The sequence below is a fragment of the Ornithodoros turicata genome, unplaced genomic scaffold, assembly GCF_037126465.1.
Source record: "Ornithodoros turicata isolate Travis unplaced genomic scaffold, ASM3712646v1 Chromosome22, whole genome shotgun sequence".
Taxonomy (NCBI): domain Eukaryota; kingdom Metazoa; phylum Arthropoda; class Arachnida; order Ixodida; family Argasidae; genus Ornithodoros; species Ornithodoros turicata.
The window spans coordinates 224552-238988 of NW_026999340.1; the positions used below are offsets into that span (position 1 = coordinate 224552).

General features: G+C 41.6%; 1 long non-coding RNA gene across 1 annotated transcript; it reads right to left on the bottom strand.

The window, feature by feature from the left end:
- Positions 1–1978: 1978 nt before the first annotated feature.
- On the bottom strand, positions 1979–11635 carry LOC135373204 (uncharacterized). The gene is made up of 3 exons (XR_010416346.1): positions 8739–11635; positions 2415–2537; positions 1979–2069 (listed from the first exon to the last, which is right to left on the bottom strand). It is a non-coding gene; the product is annotated as an uncharacterized LOC135373204 (long non-coding RNA).
- Positions 11636–14437: the final 2802 nt, after the last annotated feature.

The following is a 14437-nucleotide window of genomic DNA, read 5'->3' on the forward strand; positions in this document are numbered from 1 at the left end:
GAGTGTATTAAAGCTGACACATTAGAGTAAATTTCAACAAAACAATCTCCTGTACAGCTAGTAGTGAGGTTAAACTGGCAAAGGCTTCTTGGTTACATCTCTGCCAGACCAAGCAGGGTTCCTTCGCTGCAGGGCAAAAATCTCCATTTACCTGCTAGAGAACTGCTGTATAAGTCTAACATGAAGTCAGTTCTTTAACCAATAATAACACCAGCAAGATAGCACGAGATCAGACAGTACAGGACCCCAATGCCTCATTTTGCCATGGAAAAGTAAGAGATCGATTTTAGAAAGAAAAAAAAGAGCACATCAAAGGTGGCGTAAATCGAATCGTTGGGTATCAGCGCATTTTTGTCATCCATTCATACCATGGATATCTTTTAGAAAAGATCATTTTTCAAACACAGTCAGAAACTAGGACCTGTGACCTGCTTCCACAACCACAAGTATGTTAACTTATTTTTTATGCTGAAATAATAAGAATAAATAATAAATAAGCTTACGAAAAAACAGCCTCGCAGCAGAGAAGGTCGCACAACCTTTTTTTCCCTTTGTTTCCTCTCCAGCTGAATGCCGTTGCGACTTCGTCTGACATCAACGCTCTTAGGATTCTTTGTGTGGCGTCCCTGAGATTGATACCTCCATACTTCCGCAGAGTTTCTGTCTGCAATAGGAATATAGTTAGTTGTCAGTGAAAACCTTTCCTTTAAAAGATGACCCCTGTCTGTTTCTCCTGTTTCTTTTATCAATTATATCAATTACTACATAGCTTTGAATTTAAGGTCTAGTCACCATATTATAATTACTAGTTACTTTAATTTGTTTGGAATATATCAGGCATGTTCTTAAACAATTGGTGTTGAATGCAGGTGCTTGCAGTATTTGCTTTATTCATCTCTCATCTGCACTGCACCCCTGCGACCTCTCTCTCAGCAGTGCAGCAGTCTTGGGATGAGGAGCAGGCATGGCGCAAGCTACACCGTAAGAACAATGTGGAGATGCAGTGAAGAAACATGTTCGTTTCTAAAATAGTACGGAGGTGCTACTCTCTCGCACCAGGGCTGGGGGTGCAAGCAAAAAGAATGCACCTAGTATTCATGCTGGATCACTACCCTGAAAACTCCAGTCAACAATCAAGTGTAACATTATGTGTATAAGGAGAATACGTGACAGCACTGAGCGGGACCCACGATTGCACACCCATGTAGGGTAAGGTGGTCTATGTTGAAGACAGTTAAGCTATTTTGTTAATAGCAGTGAGAATACTCGCCTAAATTGTACTATAATTCGTTAACTGAATCCCCAAACCTTTCAGAAATGATGCACAAATTACTGTGGTGCTAAACCAGACATTATTTGTACGAGCCAAATATGACAGGCTACATATTTTCATCAACTTACCCCACCCTATGGGCAAGTTGAGGACATCAAAAAATTAATGCCGGATTTAAATTTTGTCTTTTGTTTGTGCCATCCGAAACGGTCAGCCACGAGTAGTGCACATGGAAATACAGGGCAGTGACACAGAATCATAACGGTGAGGTCATATTTTATTAGCAGAGAGCAGAAATGAGCAAATTGGAAGTCAATGCTCGCGAAAGTTACAGATGGGACAAACAAAGGCCCCCCCTACTTCGACCACATCTGCAAAAGAGCGTCTCACGTCTTCTAAAAAGCCACGTGCAGAACGTCAACACGTTACTTCAGAGCCCAGACAACGGGCTGTGCTCATCCTGGTGTCACAGACGAGAAAAAAAATGTTGCTAAGAAAATGCCACGCGAAAAACTCACTGTCCTCAACTTGCCCCCCGTCTTCAAGTAGCCCCACTTTACCCTAATATTAGCTCTTGATGGGCCCTCACCAACTTCTTCATCTCAGTGTCATCTTACAGAGTCATGGTCAAATTCGAGGAACTTATCTACTCTTCATAGGGCTCAAATACGCGCTCTTCTGCTGCAGTCACTGAAGGGCGCTCCTGCAGGAGGCGTCAGAGTATTCATCTGAGCTGAATGATCCTCTTGAGTAAGGCGGATCGGATGCAGCACCCTGATCACCTCGTTTTCAAAGGCTGTAAAGAATATGTCATAAAGACATTGGCAGACAATTCACAAAATAACTTAAGGCATACACTGCTAGTAAAGCCAGTGGCAGCTACAGCACCTACGCAGACCAAATGGCACGCAAGAATGTAGTGCACTATCAGTTAACAGGCAGACAATTAGGCTGAATTGGCAAAGTAAAGATTGAGCACTATGGCAACAGCAGCGATGACGTGTGAAACTATGGTGATATGTTGAAGAAACTATATATGATAACAATGATGACAATAGGTATGGGCACAAATAGAGTAAAAAATGAAATAGGTTACAAATGTGAGCATGAGAATCAAATTAACAAACCAATGGTACCATACCACTTCTACGTAGTGTGCTGGAAGATGCACTAGAATGTGCGGGATGGCCAAAACTCATACAATTTGAAAATGGACGGCCAAAACTCATACATTGCTGGCTCTGGAGAGGGCTAGAAGTTTGACCTGAAACATGCAGAAAGAAGCATTCGAGAGCATTCATTGTCATCACGTTGTTCAAGAGCGTGGCCACTGCGCTAGCGCAATGGATAAAATAAAGAAAAAAATGGCGTTCCTTCACGAATTTCTTGCGGACGATCTATCGAACGGATTTTTGTTCTGAAAACGGCTTTGGTATCTGGTGACCGAAGAGATCAGATGTTCTCATTGGAGCAACTTCGTAGCTTTTATAATTAAAAAGTTAATTATTGAAAGTTAATTAAGACATTGCCTTAGGAGTCTGTTAATGCCCCCCTAGGGAGTGCCCTTCAGCATATGCTATATTGCAATTGATTTCATCTCGGAAAAAGTGATCGATATATTTTTAAAAAATCTGTTCACACTTAGCGTGGACACCCTGTAATATCAAACACATTCATATCAGAAATACATGTCACATGCAGATACTTATTCACATCAAATAGAACATTGCCGAAGTGCGGCCCAGCCTAACCCAACCGGGTAAGGCAAAATTTAGTAACAGCTGATTTAAAGTTGTTGGACTGTTTTACATTGGTGGGAAGAGAATTCCATATTTTCACACCATGAAAGTCAACAGACCTTTTGCCGTAGGCATTGTTGACCTTCCGTCAATTCAGGTTACCCATGACCGTTGCCCCGACGACCTTTATTTATTGCCGGGTGTTAATGTCAAATGGAAGGTGTCGTAAAACGATACCATGCATTAGCAAAGAGATACGTTGCGCAACAATTTGGTTGAATGGAAGTATATTGAGATTTAAAAAGAGGTGATGAGATGAGACGTTACGGTTACTGAATGTCAAAATACCGACACACCGTTTTTGCAACACGTGTATAGGTTACAGATAAGAGCTATAAGCGGTGCCCCACGCCTCTACAAAATACGCTAGATTCTACACAATACTACACAACACAATACTCTACACAATACAAGACTCTACACAATACACTAGATTTATTAAGCCGACATTTAAACTAAGGGTCTGGGAAAGTCTTCGTTTCGGCAGAGGCTCCGCCGAAACGAAGACTTTCCCAGACCCTTAGTTTAAATGCCAGCTTAATAAATAACTTTCCCCCACTTGCTACCTCGGTCTCTGGCGTCTTTTTTCCCATATCTGTATATGCATATATATATCGGAGAGAGCTCCTGCTTACGTCCCTATCTCCTGGTCCGCAATGTCCGCAATGTCCGCAAAGTGGACATTCGTAGGACGTTCAACGTCCGGCCCAGTGGATCTCCTTGGAATACCCGTCCATATTTACATTGTAAGCAGGTTAAAACACACAATAAATATTCTTTGCCGGTACACAGTTGCGGTGGTCTCTACGCACTCCAGAAACACTAAATATCTCATGCACCAAATTTTGCAAAGCAAAATATGTACGATATTTATAATCTCCCATATGTCTCCAAATATCCGCGACAGACGTCATAGGGGACATTCAGTGGATTTACAAACACGGCAGAAATGTTACTCGCTGGGATATCGCATGGATGTGAAGCGGATAATGTGGCAAACTCCAGTGGATATCCGAACGTCCCCGGCGAGATATCTTACGGACATTTGCTGGATGTAGCTATGTTTGCTGCATCGTGCTATCACTTCTATTACAAGAACGGATTTTGGAATCGTGAACACAGATATGCTTCAACGGCGAGAAACGCACATCCAAGAAAAACGAGAAAGAAAACTTTCTCGCCTATAAGAAAATGATCTGTTCGTGGATGACCATCACGCATAATGCATCAGCACGGTGACAATGGCCGTAACCATATGAATTTGTAGAGCGGAGATAGCTTGGAGACTCACCACTGTTGAAGTAGCGTACGCTTAGAGTGGGAGTGTATTAACGAGTAAAACAGAGCTTGACCGATGCCATTTTGTCGAAATTTACGCTTAGTAAGTAAGATTAGAAGTAGAGCGTAAATTTACTCGTTTCTCTCGCGAGAATGTGTCGCAGTAAACTCCGGGAAGGTCAAGAAACGCCTTCAAGAATATCGTTGAAGACAGAAGACCTCCCACGACAGATCGTCCCAGAATCTCATCCAGCTGCAAACTGGCACTAATGTATCGCTTTACGACTCTTTACAGAAGCTGAGGATTTCAGGAAGTGACGTCAGGCCGGCACAGACGCACAGCTCTTATATTGTGCTCACCGAAGACGAACGCCACCTGCGCAGAACGCGCGAGCATCTACGAGGAGTCTTCCGCGCACCAACCACGCCTGACGACACTTCAGCCATGGCCTCCTATATACTCCTATAGCCTCCTATATAGGAGGCTATGTTTCAGCCAACGTTCAGCAACCGTCTCTGGCAATCAGCACGGATGCTGCAACACCACCGCGAAAAAGTAGGAGAACTCGACGACGTCCTCAACGGTATCGAGAGCCAGAAACCCACAAAGCTCAAGATCAAGTTTGATGGGAAGAAGACCGTTGGAAGATAATTTTATTGATGTAAATGTAAACCAAAGTGAAAGAAAAGGAAAGAGACAGATGTCACGCATGTGTCGCTGATAGCGCCTGACGTGTGCTCTCTCCTTCGCACTTGATAAGCGAAGCTTTAAAAGCCTGAAAGGACTGATGTTCTGAGGCTGGAACAGCATAGAACTGACAAATACATGCCTCCAAAGACTTCCATCTTTCATCATCTTTAAAAGCCTGCAGCTGAAAGTAAACGTAATCTTTCTCCTTGTTCACTTCATGTGCTCGTGTGCGTGTGCGGCCTTGAATTACACCAACATGGTGTCCCCCTGGAATACTTTGGTGGGGGATACCCAGACCCCAAACTGACCTATGCTCGCAACATCGTGGAAGAGATGTGCAAGGGGGATTTCGACTTCGGAGCCGCATTCGACAGAGACAGGAAGCGTCTGTCGTGTGGCAGTTACCCTCTAGCTCCATCGTGTGCATGGGATGGAGTGTGATTGGTTGCGATTTCTATTTTTTTTCTACTTCATTTCTTTCTTTTGAGACCTGTCCACTACAGCTTTATGCTCAAAAGACCACCAGTTCTCACGTTGTCGCTCAATCGCTCCCATACTTGAACTTGCAGTAAAAGCAGCAAACAGGTCGACGTGAACGGCTGTTGGACTGCGATGTTCTCAAGCACATAATCACGATATTTCACGTCGAAAATGTCGTTGAGTTAAGTTCCCATTTGTTGTATCCCTCGTTCAAGAGTTCTGTGGATTACCCCGGACGAAACACTCATGGCTGCAGCCATAGCTTGTTTCGATTTCTTTCATTAATTAATTTTCGTAACAGGAAGGCAAAATTGAGAAACGAAGCTGCATCACGGGGGTAGTCGGATATGCTCTTTCAGAATATCACAACAGTTTCAACAGATCGGGAAATCGGCGTAGCCGACCTTTAAGGGGTATCTGACCAGAAGCTGGAGAGACCTTTCCGCAGTGGCTACCGACAGAATACACGAAAGCTACTTCACACACGATAATGCATGCCTCAACACCTAGTTTTCGTCAACTCCAATTTTAAACACCGCGGTTCACTCCGACGGGGGAACACCTAGCGTCAAACCAAGAAAACGTGCTATATATAGAAAACTCATCTGGTCATCCCACTGGGAAGACGTCAATCGCCCATGCAATCAACGCGCAGAATACTGTCACGTGATCAAGCACTACAACAACAACTTTCTGCAAGAACCAACATTTCCACGCCAATATACTGTTGTCACAGTGTCTAGTATGTACATATTGCGACATCTGCGTCCAGATTTATGACTGCAATAACCCAATTAGCGACTTCCGCGGAAAGCGAAACTAGCTACGACGACTTTCGGTATCCAGCGCGCTCTTTCGTAGCGTTAGTGTAGTGTGTGTATTTTCAAATTTCCTTTCTATATCATTCGGAACAAGGAACTAATTTATCGAGGTACACTGTTGGACTTCATTTGGCATGCCTCTCCCGGTTGTATAGTCAAAGCCAGATTTCTCGGCGGGCATTCAATTCCATGCGATACCGCGCGTTCAACCGTAGCGGCAGGTATGGCTTGACAGTATTGAGCTGTCTCCTGACAGCGACGTAGAGAAGTGCAGATTTTGCCAATCGCATTTGAAGAATGCAGACTATGAGAGGAACCCGTCAGTTGAGCAATAACTGGGTTTGAGTACAAAGAGGCTCCGCCTACAGCAGTCCACAGTGCTCTTCCTTCACTCTACCTTCCAAGACTATCGTATCTGGACGCGACAGGGCTAGTGTATTCTGTATAATTTACACAGTGATTACTCTACTTGTGATAATTACGTTGTGGCATGCAAATGTTAGGAGGTCATTTCCGCAAAAAAGAAAAATATGGATGGAAGCCAATTGAAGTTTACGCGCTAAATCAAAAGATATACTGTACAATTCCGTGTGTCGTTCAGAATGCAGCCGTGCCAATGCACAAAGCAACAACCACAGTACTTAAAATGAAGGTGTGTATTCAGCACCTAGGTGTAGCATTTTAATTGTCGCAGCAATGTGTACCAATGTAGTTTATGACTTTTTCGGACAAGATGTGGAACCAAATGCTGGATATACAAGGCAGGGATAGGGTGCAAGTTTTATTTTATTTGTTTTCCTTGTACTTTGCAGAACACTGCACATAGTACAGGAGGGTTCTGAATTCTAAATCAACCCACTTCAAATCCTCACTTTACCCAAGCTGTACTATTGTTCTGTAATCTGCGGAAACACCACAGAGGGCAAATATGATAAAATTATAGTGCACCAAAAAGAGTTAGCCTGGTGTTGACAACCACGTCTACAGATGCGCACGCCCCTCGGCACCTTCAAGCCATGCAGCCACTTACAGTAGACAAAGTGTTCACTTGGAAATTAGAGATTTACACAAAATCGCCCTGCAAATTACACAAACTTGTTGAGGTCTTATTAGAGACAGGACACTTTGTTATGTGTTGTTTTTTGTGTGAAGTGCATGTGTGTAAATATGTGCACAGGTTGGTGCAATTGTGTATTTAGTTATGTGATTGCGATTTGCTGTATGCTCGTAGTGGCAATCATCTTTATTCAATCAATCTCAGTTATTGCAAACTGTGTTGGTGCCAGGCACCTCATCCTGCTGGTGCCTTTCTTGCCTGCTAGGCTAATTTCATTTGCTATGAAATGGAACATCGAAATGAAATAACTCTTCCAACAATTGAAACGTTCCGTTGCAATTCCCATTTTATTAATTAAATTAGAAAATAAATTCAATTTAAAAAAAAATTAACCGGACTGAATTGAAAATAGAGATCCTCACAAATTACTGTGGCTTTTTTGACAATGTTAGGATGATGACTTCACGGATGTATGTGGAAGGAACAGGAAAAGAAGACATCTGGAATGGTAATGAGAGTTGACTGTCACGTACGGGACCAATTTCTTTTATAAATGTGCTATCTAGCGCAATGTTGTTACTAACAAAACAATTTTGTGTGCCCTTTAAAGGAATCTGCCAGTTGCACATGTGGTGTTTGACACTTCTTTACACATAAGCTTCTGGTGATGGCAAGATTACCTGTGTTGTACCGCCTGACGAGCTGGTATTGGAGTTCCATGTACTAGTTATTATATATAATAGCTGTTTGAGGTTATTACATATTTATTATGCAGGTTTTATACATGTGAGTTCCCGCAAATGTACTCCGTGGTGATGAAGCTGGACAGAGAGGTATGCCTGCATAATAACACTGACAAATATCCTGCCCATAAAACGTGACAGTCACCGAGCAAGCAGAGGGGAGCATACAGGAGGTTGCTGAAGACAGCTCAAGTAGATGTCGAACTTCAATAAAAGAACTTCGTCGTACTTTCATATTTGGAGCTTTTTTAATGCACAATATTTTAAACAATGGCTCCTAAAAATGTATCAGACACCGTTACCAACGCTGCCGCCTGTCATATGATTTTTCCCAGAAGCCCAACAATGTATGACGCTGCATCACATATGCTATTTTGCACACTCTCTGCCGGCATATTACGAAAATATTATCTCAGTGCCACAATAAACTACATGGAACACATTTCATGTTACATCACCTTCGAATACAACATGCATATTGAATATCTGAGCAGCTCAAGATGCAAAGCTTGGTTCCTCAACGTCTACATCCTACTCGCACTGAGCGCACACTTTGCGCACAATAGTAAGGTTGAGGTTTTCGATAGTTAACTTGCCTAGTGAGCACTTCTGGAGGACTGTGAGCGGGGTCTGGAGGTCACACACAGGGTAACCTGCAAAACAGCCTGATTTAGCTGCAGATAACGATCATTCAACAATACTGTTTGGGTGCTATCAGACAGAGTTTGAAGAACAGTTACGACATGCTGACGGAATGGGTTGATTAAAGGACGCATCAGAACTAGATTTAGAACAGAATTAGATTTGAACATCATATGGTGACTCTATGGCTGTGGAATTGAGAGCCCAATGTGATTGCTGACCTTGTTGAAATTTTTACACTGAGTTGATCTGATCTTAACACATGTCCGTTCGCTTCCTCTATTTGTTTTCAGCACCACCTGGCCTCTGCAGTCAGTTTTACCACCTTTACCTCAGTAGTAGTACCTTTACCACACTTTACAATTCTCGGAAACATTGTCATAAACAATATAGTCTTGTTACTAAGAAAACGAGAACCCCTAAAACCAGTTAATGTGCACACCATGACAACATTATGTGGTTACAGCTGTGCTCCTGTTCGACCATTGCCTCTCAACGGAGGTCACTGTTTGTGAAAAAAGAGAAAAAAAAACAAATTTCTACTAGTTCTAGGGTACCCTTCTGAGTCTGTGAACGGCAGAACACCAAAGCGATACCTTATACAGCACTGAACAGAAGTGAGTACACCTTACGTGAGGTCCATAGAATACACAGTCAGGGATGGACACTTAAATCAATCCCTTACTGTGTATTCTATGGTGTATGGTGTAAATGTATTCTATGGTGGATGTATTCTAAAAATGGTGCAAATGTATTCTATGCTGGTGTCCAGACGCTCTCACCGCCACCTCCATTTCAGTTTCATAGAGTTCCAATTGACTTTGGTGGTGTAATAGCATGCCGTCCAAAGCAGGACATCCACAGAGAAAAATCCATTATTCGTGACTCTATGCACAGTCGTCTGTCTGCATGTGTATCTGTTCCTGTTCCTTGCAACTTGTTGCACCTGTGAAGGTATACACCACAATTTCTCGCTGTATTCACATTCAAGAGCCCCATCTCTTACAATGCAAACGCATGCAAAAGGGATATTGGCAAAGTCGCTCACAAAAGTTTTAAAAAACGTGCTCGTGTTGTTTCTCGTCATGCTAGAACATGAACTATAATATGACTACTGCTAATGTGGCAATCAAGTTTTGTCATTACATACTTGACAACTCAAGTTACAACGATGTTTAATAGCACCAGCTTTATGAAATTGTACCATTTAAATCTGGATTATAAAGTGTATTAAAGATTTTCCAGATGCTGTTATAATCTGAATATTCGTAATCACTATGAATGAACATGAACCGTAATGTACTAAGTTACTTACAAAACACAAGCTCTCTATATAATAAGTCCACTACTTAATATAAGTCATTAGTATACATAGGGGCTAGTACGGACCCTAGGTGCCTGGTTCGAACCCCAACAGCGTCTGGGCCGACTTCGCTCGCACGTCAGGAATTATGCTGTGACTCTGTATGGAGGAGAAAAATCCCGGCCAAAAAAACCTGAAGCAGAAGAAACTCAATACAATACACATAACTGAGAATATACTAATTACATGTACGATACATAGCATTCAATAGGTATCACAGATCAAACACAATATTTTGAATTACAGCCTTAATTACAAGTTCTGATACATATAAGTAATTTCGAGCACAATACGGAAGCTAACTTTAATATTCCAACATGATACAAATTTAATTAGTCAGTTCCTTGTGAAGTGAATAGCGCAGACATTAGGAAATTACTCGAATCAACACGATCAACACATAGCATTAATATAGAACCAAACCGACATATCCTCCAACATGTAGGGAAATAATAGCTACACAATACCATATCGAAACGAGAAACGGTCACCACATTTATTCAAAGAAGACATTCTTAATCAATATGATTACAAACAAATTACAAGTTGTATTATAAAAAGTCTAATATTCCTATGCATGAGCACCACCATTGCAATAGCGGGAAGTTCTGAGAGTTGTATGTAATTAACTTTGAACAGCAGAGACCCTGGAAGACCATGGGATATCTATCTGTCATCTACAGGACACGAATGACACGAACGGAAGAGGAAATAAAATCTATAACACAACATTTAATCAAAGAAGATATTCTTCATCAAAAGAACAGAGAAGAATAATCTATCATATTATCTGTCATAAAATCATCCTCGTGACATAATCTAATCGAACACTATACAGTTTTCATTCTAAGAGACACTACAAACCTAGCCTTGTTTTATGCATCCAACACACACACATAAAATAGAAATGTTAAAAATGAACTTCACCACATAGCACGCTTCTAGCAAACAACGAGCTCTAATGATACCTGCCCTGATTTGTTGAAGACGGGTGCCAATAGATGTATGTAATTAATTGCGAACAGCAGAGACCCTGGAAGACCACGGAACACGGACGACAAGAACGCCTGTGAGTTCAGTGCCTGCGAGATAATACGAAGCCTTCGCGCAAAAGCGAATCTATTATCAAATGCCGCGATGCAGTTGAAGGATTTTACAAGCATGATGTGCAGGCGAAGCCTGCATTTCGAGTCACGTAATCGTCGTAACACACGGCACACAAACGTCTATGAAATAATTTCCAAGTGGCAATCAGATTTTGGGAGAAGCGGATCACACTACCGCCATCAGAAATGCTTAAAGGTCAGCTATGCCGATATCCAAAATAGTCGAAACGGTTGGGATATTCTGAAAGCCCACATCCAGCTCTCCCCAAAATGCATCTTCATTCTCTCAGTTCGGTGCAGTACCATGTAAAAAAAATAGATAATTCATTCCGAAACACACATGGGCGCAGCCATTTTTATCACGTAGCTGACGAGCGGGCATTGTGACGTGTACGCGCCTTCGTACTTTCCAGTGATTTCAGCTACGGCTTCTCGCGACTTCACGTATCTATGCTTGAAGATGGCGGACAGCCGGGTTTCACCGTTCTGCGATAAGTAAACAGTGCAGCAGCTGCGAACTCATTCGCGAGCCAACCTCTGTGCGATGTTGTGACTGGAATTCGTCATTTGTGTTTTGTGAGCACGTACAATTTGTATCAAGTCGCGTCTGCGTTAGCCCCTTTACAGCACTTGCCCATTGTAGAGACTGACGTTTCGACAGCCGTGTTAGCAAGAAAATGCCGACAGCGTTTGATTCCTGCAGGAAAAAATTGTGCTATGTATTTGAGAAACCGCATACTGCTATGGGACAAGTTTTACGTACGATTTATCAATGCGCAACAGCGTCGACGATGGTATGTAACGACGAGAGACGTAAAACGAAATACCAATCACATTTTAAACTTTTTGTGGGATTCTGTGCATTTTCCAGAAGCTTTCTTTGAATCACACACTCCCATGTCACGCTGCATTGTGTGGCACGCTACAAACTACTGCATTTTATGTATAACATCTGGATATTGTTTGTAATGAGCACCGTCGCACAAAAAGATGCACACGAAAGCTCCAGTAGCCATGTGGTTACACACTATGCGGACGCAAAAGAAGTACCAGAGCACATATTGCCACTTAGAAATGGTGTTTTTAGAAAGGTAGTGCCTGAAGAGTTAGGGCATAGCATAGATCCTAGAAATCAGGTGCGCCTCATCCTTCTGTAGAGTGCTCTTTCAATTCACAACTCAGCCCATGAGGTATAAAAGTGTTAGAGGCAATCATGTGATTTGTCGTCCTGGGTGACATCACTGGCCAGCCTCGGAATTAATTCCGTCCTCAGGAATTATTGTACAAATCACTTTGTTGTAGGACATGATAAGCAATATGTAAGTTGCAACCCTGTCTGCAGCATTCTCGATTGCCTCTTACCTTTACAGTTAGAGACACGTTACCAAACCATTTGCAAAGGGCACTCTTACAGGGGCCGTGTAATTTGAGTTTTTAATTTATAAAATTTATAAAAATATAAGTATACAATATGTAATATGAAATTTATATCAAATAAAAAAATATTTATAAAAACAATTTATAAAAAAAAGTAAATAAAAAGGCTACATGGAAGCAATCCGTTAGCATATCCATTGCATATGAAGCACAATTATATGCTTGGACATCATCTAATTAATCTTCTGAACCATATGTGTGGCTGCATACGAAATTTTTTATGCGCATGCTCTACCTTCCTATTCCTACATGTGCACACGAATAACAGTGAATATATGTGAAGTGGGAAAAACAATGCTAGACTCTACCATCATTGTGCCCCAACTTTTCCACATTTATGTCTGGTGAAACAGGGAATATCTCACTAGAAAAGAAGACATTGTGCATTGTTTGGCAAGCAAATAAATATATTATTTACATTTTACATCAATCAACAATGTTGTGACCTGGTGCAAATATTAATGCCAACAAGGAAAGTACTTACACATTATTCCTATGTGCTCAAATGCAGGTATGACAATTCTCTTTTTGTACCTCAGCACAGTACAGTTTCAAAATTAACTGCACAGCATCAGCAATCTTAAAGTATCTCAAGAGGGGAATCACATAAAGTTCCAATAATAGACTCTGCAAACAAAGCTGAAAAAAACAAAGTACTTCAAGAAAAAATCTGAATAATCGTTGCCGTTGTGATATGTACTACTATGCACAGTTCATGAATGGAGCACGTTACCTCATTGCATTGCCTCCATGTGAGCACCAGAACAGGCAGCTTTTTAGGTCGCTCTTTTCGTGTTTTTCTATTGTCTTTTTTGTTTTCTGTTTTTGCAATAGCAAGCAATGTCACAGTGAAACACAAGCAGCCAAGGACAGGATGAGACATCTCCAATGCGACTGCTAGCTCTAAACTGATATATTTATTAGCAGACTCTGGAATATACACATATATTGCTGCTAAGCAAATGACAATTTAACCAATAGAATAACAGACAAGAAAAAAGGGTTATATCTTCCCCTCTCCTCATTCGATTTCACAAGCAGCCCTAGTATCATTCTGAGGGTGTCCGTGCGTTCCCTTTGAGAACGTACCTCGGACAGAAGCAAATCCAACAGCGGACTGCTTACACATGCAACTGTCTTGGATTTCTCTACCCACGTGTTATTTATTTACTTGTTATTGCCTTGAGCTGTGTTTCTGGAAATTTAGGCAGCATCCAGAGTCCCTGCAATGTGTTGCCATGTTTTCTCGAGGGCATCAAAAGTCTGTCCTTGGCTGCCTGTGTTTCACTATGGCTCTCAGATACAAACTACCCCATTTCAACACAGTAGAAAGCACAGATTTGTAAACAGCATCTGTTGACTGCACTGTACATACCCCCATATAAAGGATCATAGTGGATACTACATCTTGTGCGATAATGTCAGGAACATAAAAAACACACGTAACATGAAAAACGAATAAATATTAGTTGCTCCTAACCGTTTTTCATGTTACGTGTGTGATTCCCTCTTCGCGGGCTCCTTGACAGTGTTTTATTAATTTTTTCCCCTTTTGAACATAAAAAATTAGATTTAAAACTACTCTTACGTCGTAGTAGTAGTATTTATGTGAAGCTACGCAATTCCTGTCCTGCAAATAATATATAACATATATAATACAATAATTTAAACCATATGTTTCATCTGCCAGCGTGATGATCCCTTGAAAAGCAATTCACACTTGGCCGGAACTACCGGTTCTGAAACC